Raw genomic sequence first — 24370 nt, forward strand, 5'->3', positions numbered from 1 at the left:
ATTAATTCTGCTGCTCATATTGTTCTGGCTTTGGCTACAGGGCCTTGTTCAGGCTGGCTCCTGTGTCTTGTCAACGTGCCCCCATTCTTTTTGAGCACTTCCTTATTTTCTGATACTACAAGATGTTCTAGTCTTGTATTTTCCCTTCCCCAGCCTTGGAAGCAACCACTTCTCCAGGAAGTCCTGATCCCTTTCATAAGAAGAAGGGTGTTCAGAGCGAAACGAGAACCGTGGACACTAGGTGTGCTCACCGCCACCGTGAAGTGTCCATGCTCCTAGGTGCTCTCAGTGGACTGAGCTGGGAAATACGTATAGTAACCAGCATGTACACACCTCTGTGTTACTGTATCTATCAGCACGTATATTAAATGGGGCCATCATTTGAATGCTTTGCGCAGGCACTGGCCAAGTGCTTTCTATATATTAGCTTACTTAGTTTTTGGGAGATGAGGAAATATTGGCATCCGTACTTCACAAGTCAGAATGGAGGGATTGTGTCCTACCTTCTATCACCCAGCGAAGCCTCTGTCACTCCAAAACACTGCTCTTCACCACTGTTCTGGAGCTTATAGTCACCTCTGTGTGACTGGCAAAGTCCTAGCCTCAGTGTGTACCATGAGAATTTGGGAGGTTTGGAACTTCTTTCCTAGCGTCTGTCCTTCAGCAACTAAATGATCCTAATGTCTTAACTCTGTGTTTTTGATAACTTATTCCTTAGCGAAATCACCCTTAATAATTTGTTCTTTGGATAAAAGTATCAAAATGTGCTTTTAGAATTATTTCTCTAAAAAAAAAAAGCATTATTTTTCTGTATTCATTAGTAGTTTTTAGTGTAAATTAGTATAGGTTTGCCTATACATCCTGATGGTGCAGTTTGGTTACTCGGACAGTAGCCTATGAGGTAATTTCCTAAAACATTTAAAAAAACGAGCTTGACTTCTCCCTGGTGGTATTAAATATCTAACCCATTTTAACTTAAATTTTAGTCCGTTAGCAGTTTGTATTTGGTCTCATTACAATACCTTTCTAAATAATAAAGGTAAAACAGTAGTCCTGATGTGTTTATACAAGAATACTAAGTTTTGTTATGTATACTCAGTTTTAGCTGCTTATTTGGGAATAGTGGAAAAGGAAGATTAAGGGAGTGTCACTCAAATATGAAATTTATTTTTCTTATTAATGTGGTGTATTACTTTTATATAGTTGCATTACCTGTATATATTAGTATTAACATTATGTACTGCTGATTGTCCCCACTTTAGAAATTTATAGTCCGTGTTTAATTCTAGTCTGACTTGTATGCAGCTGACTGTGGAGGCACTTTTCTTACTGGTCAGGTGGTGTAGCCCAGGAAGAATGAACAATAGTAGCTTCTGTAAGACATTTAAAGGAAATCTCTATAGGTTCTATTCTTAGATTAAATATATGAGATGAATGATTTCTGGGTTATCTGTGCCAGTAGTCTCTTTCATTAGTGTGGAATGGTGGGAGTTTATAAAAATTATTATTGCTAAATAATTTAAAATGTTTTATTTATCAAATATAGACCTAAAATATTTTCTTTTAACTTTATAATTGATGTGAAGTAGGTATAAAATATAGATTATGTAAAATGTATGCAGAGATTTTTGGAAACAGTATATAAGAAATTCAGAATTAGCTCTCAATTACCAATAATAGATATTTTTACTGTTTGGGGACAAAAGAGAAATTATGTGGGTATATACTTGAAATTGCTTTTAACTATGTGAATCCAGAAATGTAATTATTCCATAGGGAAATCTCATAGAGGCTTACTCTGAGGTGTTAGCTCTTGCCCAATGTGGTTTTTTTTTTTTTTTTTAAGATTTTATTTATCCATTTGAGAGAGACAGAGAGCACAAGCTGGGGGAGCAGCAGAGGCAGAGGGAGAAGCAGACTCCCCACTGAGCAGGGAGCCTGACATGGGGCTCGATCCCAGGACGCTGAGATCATGACCTGAGCCGAAGGCAGACGCTTAACCATCTGTGCCACCCAGGTGCCCCTCCAATGCCTCTAACTGTTTCTATTTTGAGGGAAAAGGTGGTTCATAAGTTATAAAATAATGTTTGCTTGTAAAGAATGAAACCTACCAAGGAGAAATGATATCATTCCCTCAAACTCAGAACAGTTGATTGTATCATGGATACATGGATGCGTGATGCAGCAGGTGCCGTGGAAAGCAGTGAAACTGTCCCCATCAGTACCACGGCTTTATAAGGAAACACGATTTGAATGCATACATTCCATGAGTGTTGTTTCTTCAAATAAGCAATTTTTGTAGACTGAACTTTTTTTTCCCCCCAGTAATGCTGCCTTTGGGTCATTTCTTTGGAGGTGTTGGGGAAGTATTTTCAGTGTCCTCAATTGGTGTTGGTGGCTGATCTTCATCTCTTCAGGGTGCATGTAATGTTAGAGTGGTCACAGGTCATTCGAAGATGATACATAATAAATGAAATATGTGATATGATGTTGAACAATGCTATTTTAGATAAAGTAAGTAATTTTTTTAAATCTTGATTGATTCTGAAAACTGTTATAGAAGAGTCTCAGAAAATGTTTATAGCTGTGATTCTTATGGTTTTTGGGTCTCTTCAGAATCTCACAACTCACATAATTTCATCAAAGAATTCATAACCATTGCTTAGTCCAGTAGTGGAATAAAGGCATGGTCTCCTAAGGTGACTGCTTTAGGGACAACTCTCATTTAGGTAGAGATATGTTAGAGATATTTTATTTTATTTTATTATTATTTGTAAAGATTTTAATTATTTATTTGACAGCACAAGCAGGGGGAGCAGCAGAGGCAGAGGGAGAAGCAGACTCCATGCTGAGCAGGGAGCCCTACGCGGGGCTCGATCCCAGGACCCTGAGATCATGACCTGAGCTGAAGGCAGATGCTTAACCGACTGAGCCACTCAGGTGCCCCTAGAGATATTTTAGATAGAGAGATATTGGAGGGAGAAGAGATGTGGAAAGAGGTGTTTTATTTGTAGCTGTGCCTGCTGTGATTGAACATAGCATGTGCTTTTTGGTTAGGGGAAAAGAGTCCATTACAAGGCCATTGACTGAGGTTCTAGTTCATAGACATAAGAGAAAAATGTGAGTTATATACATGGAATATTTGTGATAAGCTTATGTGGGTGGGAATAGGGCATTTAGCTTGGGTGCCCCCCAGTTTCAGAGAAATCATTTTTAAATTGCTGGGCTTTGGGTGCCTGGGTGTCTTGGTTGGGCGTCTGCCTTCGGCTTTGGTTGTGATCCCGGTGTCCTGGGATCGGGTCCCGCATCAGGCTCCCTGGTCAGCGTGGAGTCTATTTCTCCCTCTACCCCTCTACCCTACTTGTGATCTCTCTCTCTTTCAAATAAATAAATAAAATCTTGAAAAAGAATTGCTGGCTTCTACAGTTCTTGATAGTTCCTTTGTATATTTGTCTATCATTTATTCATTCCACAAATGCTGTCTGAACATGATGTGTGTTACAGGGTATGTAGTGCTAGGAGGTGTGAAGACGTGAAAATGAACTAGACATGGATTCCAGCAAATGAAAAGTTTATTGGTTTTTGGCAGAGGAAAAGCCTTCATATTGTGTGTTATATCTTAGAAGTTAATAGTAAGTGGTCAAGCTCTTAATGTATTCTTTTAGGATACAGTGAAGTAGGACCTCTTTGTTAAACAAGCTTTCACAATTTATACTTTAGAAATGCTTTGTGATAATGTCAAGTCAGAAATAACATTTATTTTTTTAGCATGGTAAGTGTACTCTTTAATCCCTTATTATCTTTTTCATCCATCCCCTACCCACGTCCCCTCTGGTAGCCATCAGTTCATTCTGTCTAATTAAGAGACTGTTTCTTGGTTTGTCTCTTTATCCTTTGCTCTTTTTGTTTCTTAAATTCCACATATGAGCGAGATCATATGGTATTTGTCTTTCTCTGACTGACGTATTTCACTTGGCATGATACTCTGTGGCTCTATCCCTGTTGTTGCAAATAGCAAGATTTCATTCTCTTTTATGGCTCAATAATATTCCTGTGTGTGTGTGTGTGTATACATACACACACACACACACACACACACACACACACACACACACCCCACCTCTTTATCCATTCATCTATCAATGGACACTTGGGCTGCTTCCATAGTTTGGCTGTTGTAGATAATGCTGCTATAAACATAGGCGTGCATGTATCCCTTTGAATTAGTGTTTTCATATTTTTTGGGTAAAACCCAGTAGTGTGATTACTGAATCATAGGGTAGTTCTATTTTTAATTTTTTGAGGAACCTCCGTACTGTTTTCCACAGTGGCTGCACTAGTTTGCATGCCCACCAACAGTGCAAGAGGGTTTCTTTCTCTCCGTGTCCTTGCCAATACTAGTTGTTTCTTGTGTTTTTGGTTTTAGCCATTCTCAGAGGTGTGAGGTGATATCTTATTGTAGTTTTGATTTGCATTTCCCTGATAATCAGTGATGTTGAGCATCTTTTCATGTGTCTGTTGGCCATCTTTCTGTTGCCTTTGGACAAATGTCTGTTCATGTCTTCTGCCCATTTTTTAATTGGATTATTTGTTTTTGGGTGTTGAGTTGTATCAGTTCTTTATATATTTTGGATACTAACCCTTTTTGGATCTGTCATTTGCAAATATCTTCTTCCATTCTCTAGGTTCTCTTTCAGTTTTGTTGATTGTTTCCTTTGCTGTGCAGAAGCTTTTTATTTTGATGTAGTCCCCAGAGATTATTTTTGCTTTTATTTTCCCTGCCTCAAGGGACCTATCTAGAAAAATGTTGCTTTTACTGATATCAGAAAAATTACTGCCTGTGTTTTTTTCAAGGATTTTTATGGTTTCGGGTCTCATATTTAGGTCTTTAACCCATTTTGAGTTTATTTTTGTGTCTGGTGTAAGAAAGTGGTTCAGTTTCATTCTTTTGAATGTTGCTGTCCAGTTTTTGCAACACCACTTGTTGACGAGAGTGTCTTTTTCCCATTGGATATTTATTCTTCCTTTTTTGAAAATTGATTGACCATATAATTGTGGGTTTATTATTGGGTTTGTTCCATTGATTTATGTCTGTGTATTTATGCCAGTACCATACTGTTTTTCTTTTAAGAGTTTATTTATTTTATTTGAGAGAGAGGGAGAATAAGCAGGGGGAGGAGCAGAGGGAGAGGGACAAGCAGATTCCACGCTGAGTGTGGAGCCCATCATGGGGCTTGATCCCATGACCCTGAGACCATGCCCTGAGCTGAAACCAAGAGGCAGATGCTTGACCAGTTGAGCCACCCAGGCGCACCAGTACCATACTGTTTTAATTACTACTGCTTTGTAATGTAACTTGAAATCTGGAATTGTGATACCTCCAGTTGTATATTTCTTTTTCAAGATTGCATTGGCTATTCAGGGTCTTTTGTGGTTCCATACAAATTATAGGGTTGTTTGTTCTGCTTCTGTGAAAAATGCTGTTGATATTTTGTTAGGGATTACATTAAATCTTAGATTACTTTGGATAGTACAGACGTTTTAACAGTATTCTTCTAACCCATGAGCATGGGATGTCTTTCCATTTCTTTGATCATCTTGAATTTCTCTCATCACTGTTGTATAGTTTTTAGAGTATAGGTCTTTTACCTCTTTGGTTAAGTTTATTCTTAGATATATTATTGTCTTTGGTGCAATTGTAAATGGAATTTTTTCTTAATTTCACTTTCTGCTGCTTCATTATTAGTGCAAAGAAATACAGCAGATTTCTGTACATTGCTTTTGTATCCTGTCACTTCACTGAATTCATTTATCAGTTCTAGTAGTATTTTGTTGGAATATTTTAGGTTTTCCAAATTTAGTATCATGTCATCTACAGATAGAGTTTGACTTCTTCCTTACCAATTTGGATTTTTTTAAATTCCTTTTTGTTCTCTGATTGCTCTGGCTAGGACATCAGTACTGTGTTGAATGAAAGTGGTGAGTGTGCACATTCTTGTCTTGTTCCTGACCCTAGGGGAAAGGCTCTTAGTTTTCACCATTGAGTATCATGGCTGTGGGTTTCTCATATATGGACTTCATTATGTTGAGGTACGTTCCCTCTAGACCTACTTTGCAGAGGGTTTTTATCATGAATGGATGCTGTATTTTGTTGAATGCTTTTTCTGCATCTATTGAAATGGTCATGTGGTTTTTATCCTTTCTTTTACTGATGTGACATATCACATTGATTGTTGATTGTTTTGTGAGTATTGAACCACCCTTGCATCTGGGGAGCAAGTCCCACTTGATTGTGGTGTATGATTTTTTTTTTTAATGTATTGTTGGATTTGGTTTGCTAATATTTTGTTGAGGATTTTTGCATCTATCAGAATATAACATTTTATGTTAGAATTAAGAAAATTAATGTCCTTGTAGAAATAAGTACTAGTTTATATGGTATAGGAGATAATATTATAATTGAATGTCCAAAGTGGAGGCATGTTTCCTGGACCTGGCCATTTAATTTGAAATAGCTTTAAATTTTAAGACTGAGATTAATATATTAGATTGATATACGCAGATGTTTGTGTAAGGAATACATTCAAGGACATTTCACATTAATATCTTGAGCTTACCTGTATAATAAAAAGATACTAAGATGTGTAGACTAATTCTGTGGGAAGCTGAAAAAGCAGTGGACCTCCACCTTCTTCAAAATGAAACTAAATGAAAATGTGTATTTTGCTTCTCTTAGGTGACACTGTATTTTGTGCCAGCTAATTCTAAGTGAAATCAGGATTTTTGTATACATTTCCAGGCAAGGAAGTTGAATTAGTTGAAAGTCTATAATGTGTTAGGCATTTCACATAAGTTATTGCAAGGATCAAATGAAGTAACTTTGGCAAGAGGCTCCTGCATATTTTAAGACCAGCAGATTGAGACTGGGAGAAGGGAGACGTATGATTTACACACCTTCACCCAACTACTATGTGCTAGAGCGGACATTGAGACATAGCTGTCTGTCAGCACGGCTCTGCTCTTTGCTTTATACCGTGTAGTCACTCAAGCTTGATAATTTGAAGGCAGGTCAGCATGGAAACCTAATATTGGATAGGTTTTATTAGATAGGTTGTGTTTGTTTGTTCGTTGCTTTTTATTTTTTATTTTTTTGCTGCCCAACATTTTGAAATTTCTCCTGAAAGACTTTTAGGACTCTTACGTGCAATCCTTATTAGAAGCCTTTTTGTTGTTGTTGTTGTTTTGGAGGGGAGAATGGAGGAGGATACTTAACCACTGGAATCCATACCTCAGGAATATGCTCAGTTTCTTAATTTCAGCGCTGTGTTGGGAGTCGGAAGTAAGCTATTTCTTTAGTTATAGATAGCATTGTTGGCTGACAGCTACCGGGTCCATTTCCCCCTCCTTTATCATAACTGTAAAGTCATCTCCTGGTAGAACATAAATATAACATCTTTCTTTTTTGCTTCGATCAGCAGTAATTGCCTATGTTCATTCGGGGTTTACCATGTGCTGGGCCCCATGCCAAGGGCCTTCTCCATATTCCTTCATTTAATCTTCACAGTAATATGTGAACACTGGTACCCTATTTCTTTTTTTTTTTTTTTTTAAAGATTTTATTTATTTATTTGACAGAGAGGCAGCGAGAGAGGGAACACAAACAGGGGGAGTGGGAAAGGGAGACTCAGGCTTCCCGCTGATGCAGGGCTCGATCCCGGGACCCTGGGATTATGACCTGAGCCAAAGGCAGACGCTTAACGACTAAACCACCCAGGTGCCCCGGTACTCTATTTCTGTTAAAGTTTTTTTAAGTTTTAGTTGACACACCTGTTAATTACGTTCAGGTGTACAACATAGTGATTTGGTAGCTCTGTTATGTTCTGCTCTTCTCACTACAAGTGAAGCTGCCATCTGTCACCATACAACACTCTTACAAGACCATTGACTGTGTTCTCTATGCTGTACCTTTTATTCCTGTGACTAACTCATTCCATAACTGGAAGTCTGTATTTCCTATACTCCTTCACCCGTTTGCCCATCTCCCCAACCCCCAAGTGAAACATCTTGATTTTCGTATTCTAGAATTCTCTAGTGGAATTCAGTGAAATAATCATCAGCTGTCTTAGTGTAGGGCTTGGGCCTTCCACATAGAGCTCTTTAATCTAGCCGCCTTATTCCTTAACCATCACTGCTATTATTTACCTGTGTATAGTGTGTTACAGTTCATAAAACACGTTCATCTCTATTTCTATTTTTATATAGATTGTACCTGAAGATAGAGAACAAAGACTTTGTTTACCTAGGAATTTAAAGAATTACTGAAAAAATCCTGACATTTAGGTTTCTGACTTAAATTACACGTATTAGTAGTATTTACAGTGAGGTATTGTTATGTGGTGAATAGACGTTTTATTAAGTGTAACCCAGAGTTTTCCTTGGAGAAATTCTTCATTCTGTAGCTAAGGGTGATGCCTTCTGAAGTCCATCTGGAAATTATAGTGAAAATAAATTCTGGTGATTTGCAGAGCGTAGTATAAGGGGTCGCCATCCGCTCATGGATATAGTTGAATCTTAGTTCTGAAGCTCAGTGGTAAACATAGGAAGGTTTTATTTTTTTATTTTTTAAATTTTTATATTTCTAAAATATTTTATTTATTTGTTTATTTGAAAGAGAGTGGCAGAGGGAGAGGGAGAAGCAGGTTCCTTGCTGAGCAAGGGAGCCTGATGTGGGACTTGATCCCAGGACTCTGAAATCATGACCTGAGCTGAAGGCAGACACTTAACCGACCGAGCCACCCAGGCACCTAAAAGTACTTCCTGGGGTGCCTGGCTAGCTCAGTCAGTTAAGTGTCTGACTCTTGGTTTTGGCTCAGGTCATGATCTCAGGTTTCTGGGCTGAGTCCTGAGGCAGGGTCTGCTCTCAGCAGGGAGTCTGCTTCCCCTCTGTCTCTCCCTCTGCCTCTCCCCTTGCTCATTCTCTCTCTCTCTCTCTAAAACAAATAAGTAAAACTTAAAAAAAAAAAAAACTTCCTTACCTTGCCAGTAATTCACTTTTTTTTTTTTTTTTTTTTTTTTAAGATTTTATTATTGGGGCGCCTGGGTGGCTCACTTGTTAAGCGTCTGCCTTCGGCTAAGGGCGTAATCCCAGAGTCCTGGGATCAAGCCCTGCATTGGGCTTCGTGCTCTGCTGGAAGCCTGCTTCTTCCTCTTCCACTCCCCCTGCTTGTGTTCCCTCTCTCGCTGGCTGTTTCTCTGTCAAATAAATAAATAAAATCTTAAAAAAATTTTTTTAAATTTATTCATTTGTGTATGGTGGGGGTGGGGTAGAGGGAGAGGGACAAGCAGACTGCATGGAGCATGGAGCCTGATCCCACGACCCTGAGATCACGGACTGAGCCACCCAGGTGTCCCTGCCTGTAATTCATTTACCTTTGCTCCCTGGTTACTGTGGCCATATTCATATATTAGGTTATATGCATGAACCACTGGGAATATTCTTCATAAGTCTTAATAATGGCAAAAATAACAAGAAAAATATTATTTCACATTGAAAGTTGAGAATTTTACTATAAGGTGACTTAGTATAAGGATGTGACAGCATGGGGATGGCAGAAGCAGCCGTTTTTTTCAGGATGTGACTCAGTAAAGGTGATGGACCTGTTGTGGGAGAAATGACTGTTGTTACTGGATCACAGAGCTGTATTCTTCCGAGTCTTTCCAAAAAGTTCATCTTTCAAGGATAGAAGTCTTTTTTTTTTTTTTTTAATTTTACTGATTTGAGAGAGTGAAAGAGAGAGCGCGAGAGCGAGTGCACGCACGCGCATGAGCAGGAGTTGGGGGAGGAGCAGAGGGAGAGGGAGAAGCAGACTCCACACTGAGCAGGGAGCTTGATGTGGGGCTCGATCCCAGGACCCTGAGATCATGACCTGAGCTGAAGGCAGCCGCCCAACCGTCTGAGCCACCCAGGTGCCCCTCAAGGACAGAAGTCTTAAAGAGGTTTGGTAGTCTTCTTACCTTTTGTCTGCCCAGTTGACAAAAACAAAACAACTCGCAGTATTAGGATTTGATGCGAAAAAGTAATTTGGAGATCTCTGAATGTAAAATGAGACCTGTAGGCACATTGCATTATAGTATGTATAATAAACAGCAGCTCTTTAGTAAAACTAGACAGCCTTTTTTTGACCAGACCTCATGTTACTGGAAGATGGAATTTTGGAATCCTATACTTGGATTTCTGGAATGGCTGGCTTGAGCCAGGCAAAGTTGTTTTGTGATTGCAGAAGGAATTGAGTAAAGAAGGTCTGCTTTTGTTAGAAAGTGGATTGGGAATGCTAACAAAGTAAAAGATGCATTGGTTGAAGTTGAGGAAGAGGAAGAGCAATCTTAGGGGGTTGAAATAGGATTTTGAAAGTGGAGGATTTTGAAAGTGGGCATAGTTGAGAACAGACTTGAAAAGAATTGAGAGTGTAAGAGAATTAGCATGTGTTTGTGCATGTTTTATGTAGTATTAATGAAAGACTCCATCATCTGGAAGGATATGGACAAGTGGAAGTGGAAAACCATTTATATATAATTCAGTCTTAGAAATGCTTCAGTTTGGAAGGCCATTGATATATATAATTGATTGCCATGTATTATACATAACTTGATTTTGTGGCCCCCTTGTAGAAGGTTATGTCACCTGAAAATGAAGCCCAAATGTACACCTCTTAAGGAAAGCATTGTAGTAAAGATTCTGTGTAGCTTACTTGGTATATTGTGATCAATGTTTGTCCTTATAAGTTTTTTTTTTAGTTTTAAACAACTGTAATGAAGCATAGTTTATATTTCATTTACCCATACAATTTTACCCATTTTACCTGTAAGGTCTTGTAAGGAGGTTGTCTTTTTTTAAAAATGTGTCCAGGATGACTGAGAAGCGGAGGAAAATTGCTTTTCATTACATCAGGAATTATATTATGCCTTATATTGTAAAAACTGAATGGGAGTCTCTATTTAAGTCCCTAAAATTTGAATTTGATATGCTAGCAGTTTTGTTTAAACTTTGTGATGCTTCAGTGGAACATAACATTTTAAAAAGATGTTTTAATACATTTTAACAGGGTGTTGGGACTCATTACTGTGATATAAAATAGGAAGCATGCTCATTTTCCTGATTTCTGTATTCTAGTTTTCTTTTTCCTTCTTTAAATGGAGCATGGAAATATTTAGTTTCTGTTACTTCTGTGACTTTTCATCTGTTGGTCTAAGAGTCTCTTTTTTTTTTTGTGAGTGTGTATATGTATTTTTTTAATGTGTCTCCTTTTTTTTTTAAAAAAAAAGATTTATTTCTCTGAGAGAGAGTGATTGAGAGAGCACAAGCAGAGGGAGAAGAAGCACAGTGCCTGCTGAGCAGGGAGCCCAGTTCTGGGCTGATCCCAGGACCCGGAGATCATGACCTGAGCTGAAGGCAGATGCTTAACCTTCTGAGCCACCCAGGCACCTCAAGAATCTCCTTTATCATGTGAAGCACAAAATTACATATGTTTGAATCAACAGTTTATTAAGTGGCATAATCAGTAGTTTTGATTTTTGTACTAAATTGTGGGTTATCGGTACAAATTAATTAGTGTCAGCCTTTTTTTTTTTTAAATCCCAGGCATTATTTCCCTTCTGTTTGAGAGTAGACTTGCACGGTTGATTAGAATCTTCACCTTTTAAACAGACAAAGAGAAAGTCTAGTTCACACTTGTGAATTCTACAATGCGTTGGTTCTAAGTCATAATTTTTCTTAGCCTGGTATTACATCCAAAGTGAAATACCAGTAATAATTAATAAATTATGTGGTAATTTATTTCGAAAAAAGTTTTGAACTCTCTCAGTTTTCTTACCTAGTAGATATGGAAAAGGTTTGTCTTTTTGTCTTTGGACACTTGAATATCGTGTTTCATCCTGTTCCAGTTTTAGCCTGACCTTTCTAGGTTACTTAATTCTTGTTTGTATGTCTTGTACCATGTAGGTATTACTAATACTTCAATTCATGTGTAGTTGTATTTTTGTGAATAAATTGCTGTAGAGTGCTAAATTGTGTGAAGATGACTACTCTTTAAAATTGCTGGCATTCTGGTATCGAACAACTTATTTTCTACTTTCAATATTTTAGACTTTTAGGAGAGAAAAACCAACACAGGCCCAAAGATTTTCAGAGACTTGGTATTTGCTTAACTGCTTAATGATCCAGATTACCTTTTGAGATTTTGTTAACTTTATTTTGGATAATTTATTTAGAAATAGTCTGTTTTAATTTAAATTTTCTTTTTCTTTTTAAGGAAACGAGTAGATAATAAATTGGCGTGGAAGCTTCACTTAAAAATCTGGTTTTTGTGTTACTGTCTTTGATTTTTGGGAAAAACCTTTTTTTTTGAGATGTTGAGCCTTGAATGTGTGAACTAGTATTGGCTCTTTTTGACTTTGAACAGTTCAGTGGGTTTGATTAAAGATATGATGTATTTTTAGCTCTTGGACAATAGATGGCAGTATTCTATTGCATGATCACTGTCGCTGTACTGTTCTGTATGAAAAGTGAATTTCATGTTACAAATAGTCTTCCTATAAAATTATTAGAAGTCATGAACTTGGTTAACACCTAATTTTTTTTTCTAATTTACTACTTTTTAAATTTTGTAGTAGCGTTTATGTAAGAATTAGACAAGTTGACCTTCTCAGAGGTAGCACGGATCATGTGCAATCTGCTTGCGACATGCATGCCGGGGACCAGATGTGAAGTTACTCATTCATTGACTCACTGCTTGACATCTTCGTAGCTCTTGCCCTGACTGTATCTGTCCTAGAGTTTGGTGGCTGTCTTCTTTGCCACAGGAGCTTACTAAGGTGGGAGTTTTTGACTCTGAGGACAAACACTAGCTACCTTTACCATTGCATTGCTTGGACACTTTCTAAAAACTAACCTTTGCATAAGATGCATTTTGAGTAGCTCATTAATCCTCAAATCTGTTAACATATATTAAGGTTAAAGAAGCTTAATATTAAAAGAGGATGCTGTAAGTACAGCCCTTTAAAATTTCCTACCATTCCCACTTGACCAACATGTGTTTGATGGTTAATATAAGGGGAGGTGATTTGAAGATCCAGGCATTTGCAGAGATTTTCCTTTTGGTCCTTCCTTTACTGCAGCTTGGTGATTCTCACATTTAAGAGTCTCTACGAGTTTTTGTAGTGTTATAGATTCACGTATGTCGTATGTATATGGTGATGGGGGCTCGCGTGTGTGTGTGAGAGAGAGAGACAGTTGACTGTACATATTAGATCAGATTTCATCATTTTAGGTCCCGACTCCTTGTACGTTAACTCTGCTTGCGCTGCCGCATTCCATGTATTTGCCTGGCTTCGAGGCCGAGAGGAAGTGGTCCCTCAGCTAGTTCCTGTCTGTTTTACATGTTCTCTCCCAACATATGTGAATTCCTTCTCTCTTACCTTTGATATCTTTACCTTTGACATCTCAGAGACAAGTGTCGCTTCATTTTTAGGATCAGACTTTAGCCAGCTATTAGTATTAAGCTAGACTGTAAAACCAGCTACTGCTGCATAATAGCTGTATGACTTTGGACAAACGACAGTATCTCTGTGCCTCAGTATCCTTATTTACTTAATGAAGACAGTAGTAGTTTTTTCTAAAGATTAAATGTATACGTATATGTAAAGTGTTCAGTGTGTGTTTGGCTTATCATTATTATTATTATTATTATAACTTTAAAGATTTTATTCATTCATTTGACAACAGAGAGAGAGCACAAGCAGGGGGAGCTGCAGGCAGAGGGAGCAGGAAAACCTGGGGCTTGATCCCAGGATCATGACCTGAGCCGAAGGCAGGGGCTTAACCAACTGAGCCACCCAGGCGCCCCATGGATTATCATTATAATTAAGCACAGAACCTGGTACAGAGTAGGAATTCAATGTAAGTGCGTTAGTGAACCAGTAAAAATGTTGTTTTGACTATATCGTAGTAACTTTATTCTTATCTTTCCAGCAGAATAAAACAAAGTATATTCTAAAGGTTAAATAAATGTGGGGTGTGTGTGTGTGTGTGTGTGTGTGTGTGTGTGTGTGTGTATGTGTATGTATGTATGTATGTGTGAGAATCCCTTGAGTTTTTCAGTAGAATCCTATTTAGGTTTATGTCACGTCCAGTCTGCATAGTCTTGACAGGTCTTGAATAAGATCCTCATACTATCACTTTTCCTGACATGGACACTACAAATTATATTGAATCAGAAATCTAATTTAATCCATCCTTATTAAATGAGAGCAGTAATTGCTTTCAATTTAATGGGATTGAGTTCAGTAATAGAAATTTTGATGTTTCTTCATACCTAATAAAATTTGGTTATATATATTTCCATATATTTGTGTGTATGCCTGTGCAGTCGTAGAGAGACAGGTGATCTTGGAATGTTACTTGTATTCAAACGTTGAGTTATTTCTGACAGTTGGTAAGGCTGCATAGTGTAAGGATGGCAGTGGGAAAGGCACTTCTTCATTCTTTTTCCCTTTCTACGCAGAAACTAAAGCAGAGAGAAATAAAACTAAGGGTCTTCAAAATGGGGTTTCATCCATTCAGCAGTAGGGGAAAGCAGTTAAGCGTCTCTAGAGAAGATGCGGAATGCTGTCTGCTCTGGGGGGTGAGCATCCAGCCCTTGTAATGATGAGAAAAGAGCTATTGGGTGAAATGAAATCCTTCTAAAAAACTTAGCATGTTTTTGCTCGATCCTTCCCACTAAGTCATTTTTAGAAATAGCTCAGTTTACCAGCTTTCATGTCTTACACTGTGCCTTTTTCTTGAATATGTTATGATTAAGAGGTGAGGCTAATTCATGCACTAAATGCACTTCTGGGTTAAGGTCAAACTGTTGCATTGGTTCTTGGAGTTGTGTTTCAGGGAAGAAGCAGTGCCCGTGGCCCCTCCCTCGGGCTCCCTCTCTGGTTTGACTCTTGCAGTGTTTTCCATAACCATTTTTTTTTTTTTTAAGATTTTATTTATTTATTCGACAGAGAGACAGCCAGCGAGAGAGGGAACACAAGCAGGGGGAGTGGGAGAGGAAGAAGCAGGCTCATAGTGGAGGAGCCCGATGTGGGGCTCGATCCCAGAACGCCGGGATCACGCCCTGAGCCGAAGGCAGATGCTTAACCGCTGTGCCACCCAGGAGCCCCGTTCCACAACCATTTTTTAACTATCATTATATTAGCTGTTTTCTTTGTCAATGTCTTTTTGATTTAGTTGCTATGTCATTTAAGATGGAATCGTTACATATTAACTATGATTTTGAAGTCTCTGTAAGGAAGTACTTGAGTGCGGTTTGAGTAAAATTCATGGTAACAAGCGAATTAAAGACAAAAATCATCGGGAATATTTTGTGCTCTGTGTGTGAGAGCTGAGTTGTTAGCTAGCTGGGAAGAACAAAGGACCTGTGAGGGTGTTCTTGAACACTGTACGTTATAGGTCTTACAAAACCAGTCAGGAAATCGCTGAAAGATGTAAAAATGGAAGGCATTGAAAATGGTACACAGACTTCTAAATATGAGATCAAATTAAGGCAGAGAAGCTTTAGGGGAGAGTATTTGAAGCTTATCATTTCCATCTCTTCAGTAGCAGCTTTTAATCTTGTGACTTTGGTGAGTTGCAAATCACATGCAAGCCATAAATCTCCTGAGATGGGGCGGGGAAGGTAGCGAGAAGGCTTTGAGTTTCCAGTGAAGGTTTTTCTCTCAGCAGAGATAGGAAGAAGATGGTACTGGATGAAGAGGTGGTGGTGGTTGTGTTTGTGATGCGTGAAGTGCTCTGTGAGTGCAGTCCATGTTTGTGTAGCCTTCATGGAGGAATGTAAACATAAATGTGTTTCCATTTGCACATGTCTGCAACAAGCACTGTAAAAACAAGAACTATTTTGCAAAATCTTCCACAGGGTAGAAATGTGTGCATTAATTGCAACATAGGATAATTTTAGGATTTGACTTATTCTATAATGTTTTAGGAATTAATATGGGAATTTAAAAACTAGCAATTTTGAGCTAGTGATGGCTCAGCCATTCTCACCTGAGGGATGTTTGGATCAGTCATTAAAACTTTCTGAGCCTTGTCAGTTCTGTTTGTTCGTTCTTTTTCTTTCTTTCTTTCTTTCTTTCTTTCTTTCTTTCTTTCTTTCTTTCTTTCTTTCATGAAGTGATGTTCAAACAGCCTCATGAAATTGAAGTGAAAACATGTAAACATGTAATGTTTTAGTTTTCAAAAATATTTATAATTTAAAAGGTAAATAACTCATTTATTTATTAAGGTTTAATGTTATTAAACTGTAAACTGATGGTTTTTGAATTCCTTGCTTTACTCTTTCATCTGTGTTGCATTAAAGATGTTTTTCTACAATTTAGAAGCTCAATTTCTAAGTATACCAAAAGGTGGCACTGTTGACCTATGTTTAATATTTTAATTTGCTTTTTGATGAGAACATGTGTTGGATGTTTTATCTGCAAATGTATTAAATTGAGGTTATATTTTTTACATTTAATTTTCTGTTTTGTAAATGGATCTTTAATTCATGTAGGGTTTACTAGGACCAGGTTTCATTTTTATTTTGAAATGGTTTGGATATTCAGATATTTAACATTTTGTAGACATAAACTCCTGTATAATCAGTATAATTAATGATAAAACCTTGTATTAATGTGACAGCTAATGTTTCATGGAAAACATAGTTGCTTTTGTATAGCAAAAACCATTAATTTTTTTCAGCCTCTAAAAACAATCCAGTGATTAAAACGTAACAGCCATAAATAAATGATTTGTGTGGGCTTTTAGGTCACACCACGTAGGTTTATCCATTCTGGAATGTTATTTTATGTTAAAAGTACCTCTGAAAATTTAGAAAATCTGTCCTTGCTTGAATTTCCTACTGGCAGTAATGTGATGAAAGGAGAATCTAGGTTCTATGAATAGCTTCTCAGGTGAGAAATGCAAAAATTAGATAACAGCAATGTGACTAAAGGTGAGGGTCATTTATTTAGCAGCATGCGGTGCATATACTTCCCATACGGTCAGGCGAAAACCTCCTGATTGTTCATTCATGGAACGTAATGCATCCAACATAGTTTATGACCCGAGCAGGAGAATACAAGTAGGATGTTTTTATGTCCAGTCAAAGCTGTCTGTAGTTGGTTTTCCATATGAACAGAATTTGTCAGTAATTTTTACTGGAAGTAAAAGCATAGGACACCTCTGTTACTAATATTATAAAATGCTTGACTCTTGTTTGAGGGGCAGGGTTAAAAAACCTAAGGTAATTGCGAGTGTGCTTCCACTGTTTCCTTTATTGAAAACTAGAAAAATGTTTCAAGTTAACATAACTTGTACTTTTGAGTTTTTGTTAATTTTCCTTAAATACCATTTTCTAAGGAGCAGGACTTAGAAGTAAAGAGTTTGCCTCTTTTTTTCTTGAAAAAGTCATCCTTAGACCTCTGACGTGATCGTTTCAGTTACTGACTGTATGTAGTTTGGGGGAAGTGAGGACATACATGGCAGTTAGAGGTTGTTTTATGTTCATGAGAGTGTGTGTGCTTATATTTAAGTATTCACTCTTGTTGCTGCCTTTGTTGACGTTAGTAATAGGATACATATGTGATTTGTCTGAATTGTTTAAAAATGCATAATTAAAGAAGGATTTGATTATTCAGCAACTGTTCTAGTAGCTAAAGACTATTATTTAGATATTTTCTTCCAGTATTTGACAACTGTTCTGTGAGCTATGAATAGTATGAAAAATAGAAGGGATGTATTATGACACTTTAATACCTCAGACCCCATACTTGTAGGATACTATTATTGTAGAGATTAAAAAATAATGTTTTAATTATTTAAAACAGCGAGAAACTGATCTGCTCTCTCCCCTTTGTGTGTGTGTGTGTGTGTGTGTGTGTGTGTATGTAAAAATTCTGTGGATTTGGTAAATAATGAAGGTTTATTTTCTTAAATGACTTTGTGCTTTCAGATTTTTATAGGGAAATTAGAAAAATGCATTCAGAATTGACTTTTAAAAAACCCTCTATTCCTGCAAAAATACAAAATGGAGAAAGATACCAAGTGTCCCCAAAATGCTTTAAACAGAATTCCCCTTCTCCACCCTCCCCAACCCCCCACACACCCAGGCTCTCCCTAATTCCAAATTTCCTTCTCAGGGAAGCTGACGGAGTAAAATGTGATGTTACCCAAGCAATACTTTTACTGCAAATAATACTTGTAATTAAAAGAAAGCCAATCAAATAGCATTATATATTTGTTATGAAAAAAGATCTGTCATGGAGATTTTATCTGGCTCCTGTAGATGCCTTATAATAATGTGCTAATTTATGCTGATGTTTTTACCTTGTGACACTTCTGTGTGGCCTAGGTATGTTAATATGTTACAGCTTTTTAATTTCAGTAATCTGCGTTGGTTGAATGTGCTTGTTAGTCCATGGTACCCCTCCCCAGTCTGTGTCAGGAACTGGAAAAGAACAAGAAAATGTATCTCAGAATCCCTTTCTTTAAGCATGCATTGGTAATAGAGGCAATTATAAAATGGACATAATTTTCATAAGACTGTTATATCTGAGTATTCACTCAGAGTAGTAAGTACTCCAGATACTGTCAGCTTTTAATCAGGAAAGAGAGTTGGGTCATTGGTATTATTAAGCAAGGCCTTGTTAATACCTTTTGATTTTTAAAAAAATTTTTGAAAAATGTCAGAAAATATTACAAGAATGAGAAATAGGTGGCATAGGCAGTTTTTAAGAAGTAAACCATTTTATTATAACCCTTTTTCTATTCTGTACACTTTGAAGATTATGTGTCTAAAAATCCCCATGGTAGGAAACTGCTGTATGTGGTTGAGAATTTCAAGGCCTCATGGTAGAAAAAGGGATAAGGATGACCAAGGTCTAAAACATATGTGAAAACGAAAATATTTTTAAAAAATTTGTTACAATAAAAACTTCACAGAAGGAAAATAAAAATTTGTATTACTTAAGTATAATTAATTCACTTCTTCCCAGAAACTCCTTATAAATTATTTTTATCTTTTCCATAGAAAGTATTTATCCTAGGAGAGATTTTCTTTTTCTTTTTTTTTTTTTTTAATTAACCTCTTGTATTTAGCCCTTGATCTGCAAGTGTAATGCTCCTTTAGCTTTGCCTTGAAATTGTTGTTTCCCAATTTTGGGTCTCACTTCGATCTGAAAGACACTGACCAATTCAAATGTCTGAAAAACCTGGGATAATTTTTAAATTAGCATGCTTGGCATAACTGAGTAAGTATTACTCAGACCTCTCTGAGCTTGTGGTTCCTCGTCTCTAAAATGGGTTACAGGGTTGAGAAAATTAATATATGGTTGATAAGTGTTAGCTATTATTAACTATTAAAGAAAATTCAGTTATATAGAAATGTTTTAAATTTGAATCTCCGAAACAAACTGGAACTTTAAACGTGTTTAATTCATTTTAATCTACTTAAATGGTTTTGCGTTTCTCTCTTGCACATGGGTTTTGATGGTGAGTGTTAATTAGGAAATGAGGCTAAATAGGATATCGAGGTAACATATAATAGGTGGCTTCTTTGGGCAGCCGGCAAGGCAGAATGGAGTGATTTCACAGGAGGAAAAGGGATTAGGAGTTGGAAGATTTGAGGTTTTGCTTCAAAGATGACATTGTTAGTGAACTTATTTATCTTTTTTCAGTGAACTTATTTCCATTTTATTTTTTTACTTCTCATCTATGGAATAACCCATCTTGATTGTTCCAGAGGTATGAGGGACAGGTCATGTTTTTTCACATACGTTCTCATACTTGGAAAGAGGTAAAGCACTACATTAAGAAATGTCAGGTGTGAATCCTTTTTGGACATTTCTAACTCTGCTCCTCCCTCCTCTCTCCCCCTCCCCCCCGTCCGGCTCGTCCTTAACACACTCCTTTCACCAAGATTATCTTTATCTCTGTTTGTAGCACTTATTAGACTCTGTTGGGATTATGTGTTCACAACCCTCTCTCTGTCCTATTAGGCTGAACTTGAGTACGGCTTTTATATTCATACGACCAACTACCATGTTTGGCCTATAATAAGCTCTCAGTGTTTGCTGAATGAATTAATATCCATATTCGTGTCATTCATGAGGAACAAGTAAAATGTACTGAGCAATCATATGCAGAGTTGGTTTCTCATTTGCGTTGCTCTTCTTTTTACTCTTAGGTGGAAATCACTGACGATTTCTTGCCACCTGAAAGAATTAAATTTAGCATTTTTCTAGTTCAAATAGTTCTTTTATAGGTTTTTGGGACTCTTTTATGAGCCTGACCACAGTAAATGGCCTTATTTGTGCTTTACAAATGTTGTGATTCATGGGCACTGTGAGTATAGATTTCATGCTTAAAGTGACTAAATAAAATGGGCACATTGTTCTTTGTTAGTTTCTTCAATTGGTTCTTTTAATTTTCCTGTTCTTACTGGTGATACCTTAAGGCATCTGGCCAGTGTTGAGTATTTCTTCCTGACTCATCATTCCTTCCGCCACCTGCCAAAGAAATGCTTTTTTACTTTGGTCAAGAACATTTGGAGTTAGATTTCATTATGGGTATAGGTCATGGGCCATCTGATAAGTCTAAGCATGTCATACTAATTAGCATTGACTGCCAGCCACTCGAATGCTTTAATTCTGGTGCTGTGCTGTTTTAAACCAAAGGTATTCTAGAGGATGGAGAAATCCTTTATCTGAGTATGAAACTAGCTACCAAATTTGAAGGTTCTTCCTCCACTCCCAGTACAATTTCCCTTTGTGTGAAGTTCCAGTAGATTGTATTAAGTTGATGTTTATGTAATCTTTCAGGGTCATTAGATTTTTTTTCTTAGGTATATTTAAATCACCCCTTTTTGAGATAATTTAGAAAAGAGGATATTGAGGGTTGGGAATTCAGGAGGAAGAAAAATGGCTGATAGGTCCCACGGTAGAGGTTTTAACCTTTCAGCCTGGAAGACAGAGATACTTTTGGGCCCTAGTATTTACCATCTTGTATTTGAGAGCCAGGAGAAAGTTGAGATCTGTGTTGAAGTGTCCCTGGGACCTTGTGGGACCCCAGAAATATAGGAATCTATTATAGTATTAAAGTAATTGATTGGGCTTATAAATGTTTTAGATACAGCGAAAGCACTTTAGAATGTATTTTATCTGTTGCAAGTCAAAAAATTTTCTCATGTTTGAATGAGACTGTAGAAGGGAGATCCTGAATTTTCTCAAAAGCAAAGGATAGTTGGCCTTAAAAATGCAGTGTTCATCATTATGAACTGAAAGGGTAAAATGTCACTTAGTCTTTTCTTTTAGTGCAATATCTTTATTAAGTAGTAGCAAATTAAAAAATTTTTGATAGGGGCTTTCATGGGTTTGTTCTTCTTTCTTTCATTCTCTCTCTCTCTCTCTCTCTCTCTCTTTAAATGTATGTGGGGCCTGAACCACGACCCTGATAACAAGACCTGAGCCGAGACTAAGAGTTGCATGCCCAACTGACTGAGCCACCCAGGTGCCATGGGCTCTTTTTCTACTTATGGTCTCTCTATTCTATTCTTCCCTTAGATCTTAAAATTACCCCAAAATAGATTCTTTTGCTATGGGAAGTTTTAGAAAATTGGCTCCCTGTTTGGGAAGGGATTACTTTCCACCTTTATTTCTATAAAGGGGAAACCTATGTAAATCTCTAGAAAAGAGGGTTGTGTTGATTTTAAAGAGTAAGTGCTGTAGGTGGGAGAACGAATAAGAAAAATGTTGGTGTTAGAGAGTAGTATCCATTGAGTGAGACTCTGTGTCAGGTTGACCAACCTGCCTTGTGATCTTAGCCAAGCCATTTAATCTTTCTGGGCCTCAGTTTACTTCTGTATAAAATGAGCGAGTTCAACTCCAGTATTCTCTTGTTCTTCATAAATTCATTTTTTCATTAGAGATTGTTACCTGCTGTTAGGTGCTGTGTATTTGTCAGTGAAAAAGACAGATATGGTCTCATACTTGTGAGAAGATCCCTATTTCTCCTGTCTTTGTTGACCTATCCTTCTCCCTGTTCTTCCCCTTATCTAGTAATGGGGTGGATAATGAGGAAATGAAGCAATGCAAAATGATCAGTTACAAATTTGGGGATGATGTCTGCTTTTATGTACAAAGTGAATCAGCATTTTTTGGAGGAAAAACATACTTGCAAAGACCATAGTTTATATATGTTAAAAATGTTATTAAAATGAAGAATTATCTGTTAGTGGAAATAATTGGGTGACTTGGGAGAGAGAGGAATGAATGTCTGAGCTAGAGAACGATCTTGTTTCAGCGGACCAGGTATAAACGGGGAAGATTTATCCTTGATGCTGAAAAGTAATTAAAAAGTATTTGAGCTTTTTGGGGGTAGTTACTCATGCCGTTGTATATGCTGAAGGTCCGATGTAATTTTTTTTAATCTGGGGGAGAAACCTGTTTGGTATGTCAGCCTTTAGTCTGGAGAATTGAAATTTATTATCTCACCAAAGTGGAAAATAATTTGAATAGAGTTAATAAAAATGAAAGGAATAACATTTTACTTCATTAAGAAATACGGTGAGGCATCCAAAATGAAGAAAAGTCGCATTTGGCTTCAAGGTTTAAAATGATCCTCCAGTCTGTGTAGGTTGGTTCAAGAGCATTTAACTCTGTCGGAGGCAGCCTGGTTAGCTTCGTATAATTTAAAACTCTGACTTCTCCCAAGATACTGATGAAAGCAACTAAATTTATTGGTTATTAGGTAGAGAGAGTAAGTTCAATTTTCTCCAGACTTGTGACAATTAGAGGTTGGTTCTAGCATATCTAATGCTTAAGTTTCAAGGCTACCTCTATTTGAGAGCTGTTTTGGGGAGATAACCTTGTAACACATACATTTTAATGAGTACATTACTCTGACCACTTGCTGAAGTCGACTCGGAGTGACTGCTGACCTGAAGTGAAGGCCCGTGCTCAATATTAATACAGCCCGTCTGCATCCAGACAGCAATCTTTCATTTTGACATGCACATAGTCAAAGTAAATTAATGTTTAAAACCCGAACACTTTAAGTTCAGCCAGTGTGTGCATTCCATAATAATCCTTCAGAAGCAGTTTACATAGAAATGCTGAGTGCTTTCTTATACTTTATTTATCATATGTATGGGTCCACATTGTGGTATTTGTAACAATATTTATCCAGTGCTGTTTTTGTGACTCACTTGTCCTGTGGTGGCTGAAGAAATTGATTATTTTAGGATTTAGTTTTTGCATGTTTTAAATAAAATTACTCTTTTTATATATTCATGCCTGGCAAGACAGTAGCCTAATTTCAGTTATATTGTTTTTAGATACTTTTATTAAGCTAATTCCTTTCTTTAATTCTGCTCAAATAATCGCAAGTTTTTGAAAGCGTGGTACTAATTTTTAATAAACTAGGCTAGGAAATAGTGTGTATTTGTGACTATCTATGTAACAAGGATATTGCTGGAGGATTTTTCTTTTCTTACGTACCATTTTCTAAACTTGCTTTTATTGGTTGAAAAAACATTCATGGCAGATGTAGTAATGGGGAAATTATATTAACATTTAAGTATTAAATTAGCTTTTAGCCAGAGTCTCCTACTAATATGATGACATTCAGTGAGTTCAGGATTTTAAGGACCACGTTGCACAATTCATTGTTACACATTTCCTGTTTGCCTTTTTGAGAAAGTATGTTAGGTCTGCTTTTTCAGATTGAAAATTTCCATTGTGGATTTCAGTGGTGGTCTTATTTTACTTTGCTTGTCAATGTTGGCTCTTGACGTATTAAGAATATGTGTATAGTGACCATAATGAGAATAGTATGCTATTGTTGCTTTGTATAACAAGCCAGTTTTCATAACACTCTAACAGTTTAATTCCAAAGAAAGACCTCAAGTTGTATTTATTAGCAAACATGTTTTAGCACGGGGGTTTTCCATTCTCCAAAACAATGGCAGATGCAGGTGAACCTAATATGTGCTTAAAGAACATGTGCTGCGTTTACTTTCTATCTCCTATGTCAGCATAATGTTTTTATATTTTGTCTTAGAGGTATCATAAATGCCATACTTTTGCTTAAAAATCAAAATTAGATTCCTTCTGTGTCTGATAGAATTTATTTTCTGTTCAGAAATAAATATAATATTTGGTTTAGGTTATAGACCATCAGATAACAACTGTTAGATTATACTTAATACCTTTATAGTTTCCTGGGTCTTGGATATCCCTAACATCAGAAAAATCTGTGCTTTCCCCATGGTACAGTGGATTTAGATTGGAT

General features: G+C 37.0%; 1 protein-coding gene across 5 annotated transcripts in view; it reads left to right on the forward strand.

Moving 5' to 3' along the window:
* Positions 1–24370, forward strand: part of CDKAL1 (CDKAL1 threonylcarbamoyladenosine tRNA methylthiotransferase) — a 673848-nt gene that overhangs the window by 18500 nt on the left and 630978 nt on the right. The window lies entirely within an intron of this gene.

The sequence above is a fragment of the Ursus americanus genome, chromosome 32, assembly GCF_024610735.1.
Source record: "Ursus americanus isolate L20-20 chromosome 32, mUrsAme1.1.p, whole genome shotgun sequence".
Taxonomy (NCBI): domain Eukaryota; kingdom Metazoa; phylum Chordata; class Mammalia; order Carnivora; family Ursidae; genus Ursus; species Ursus americanus.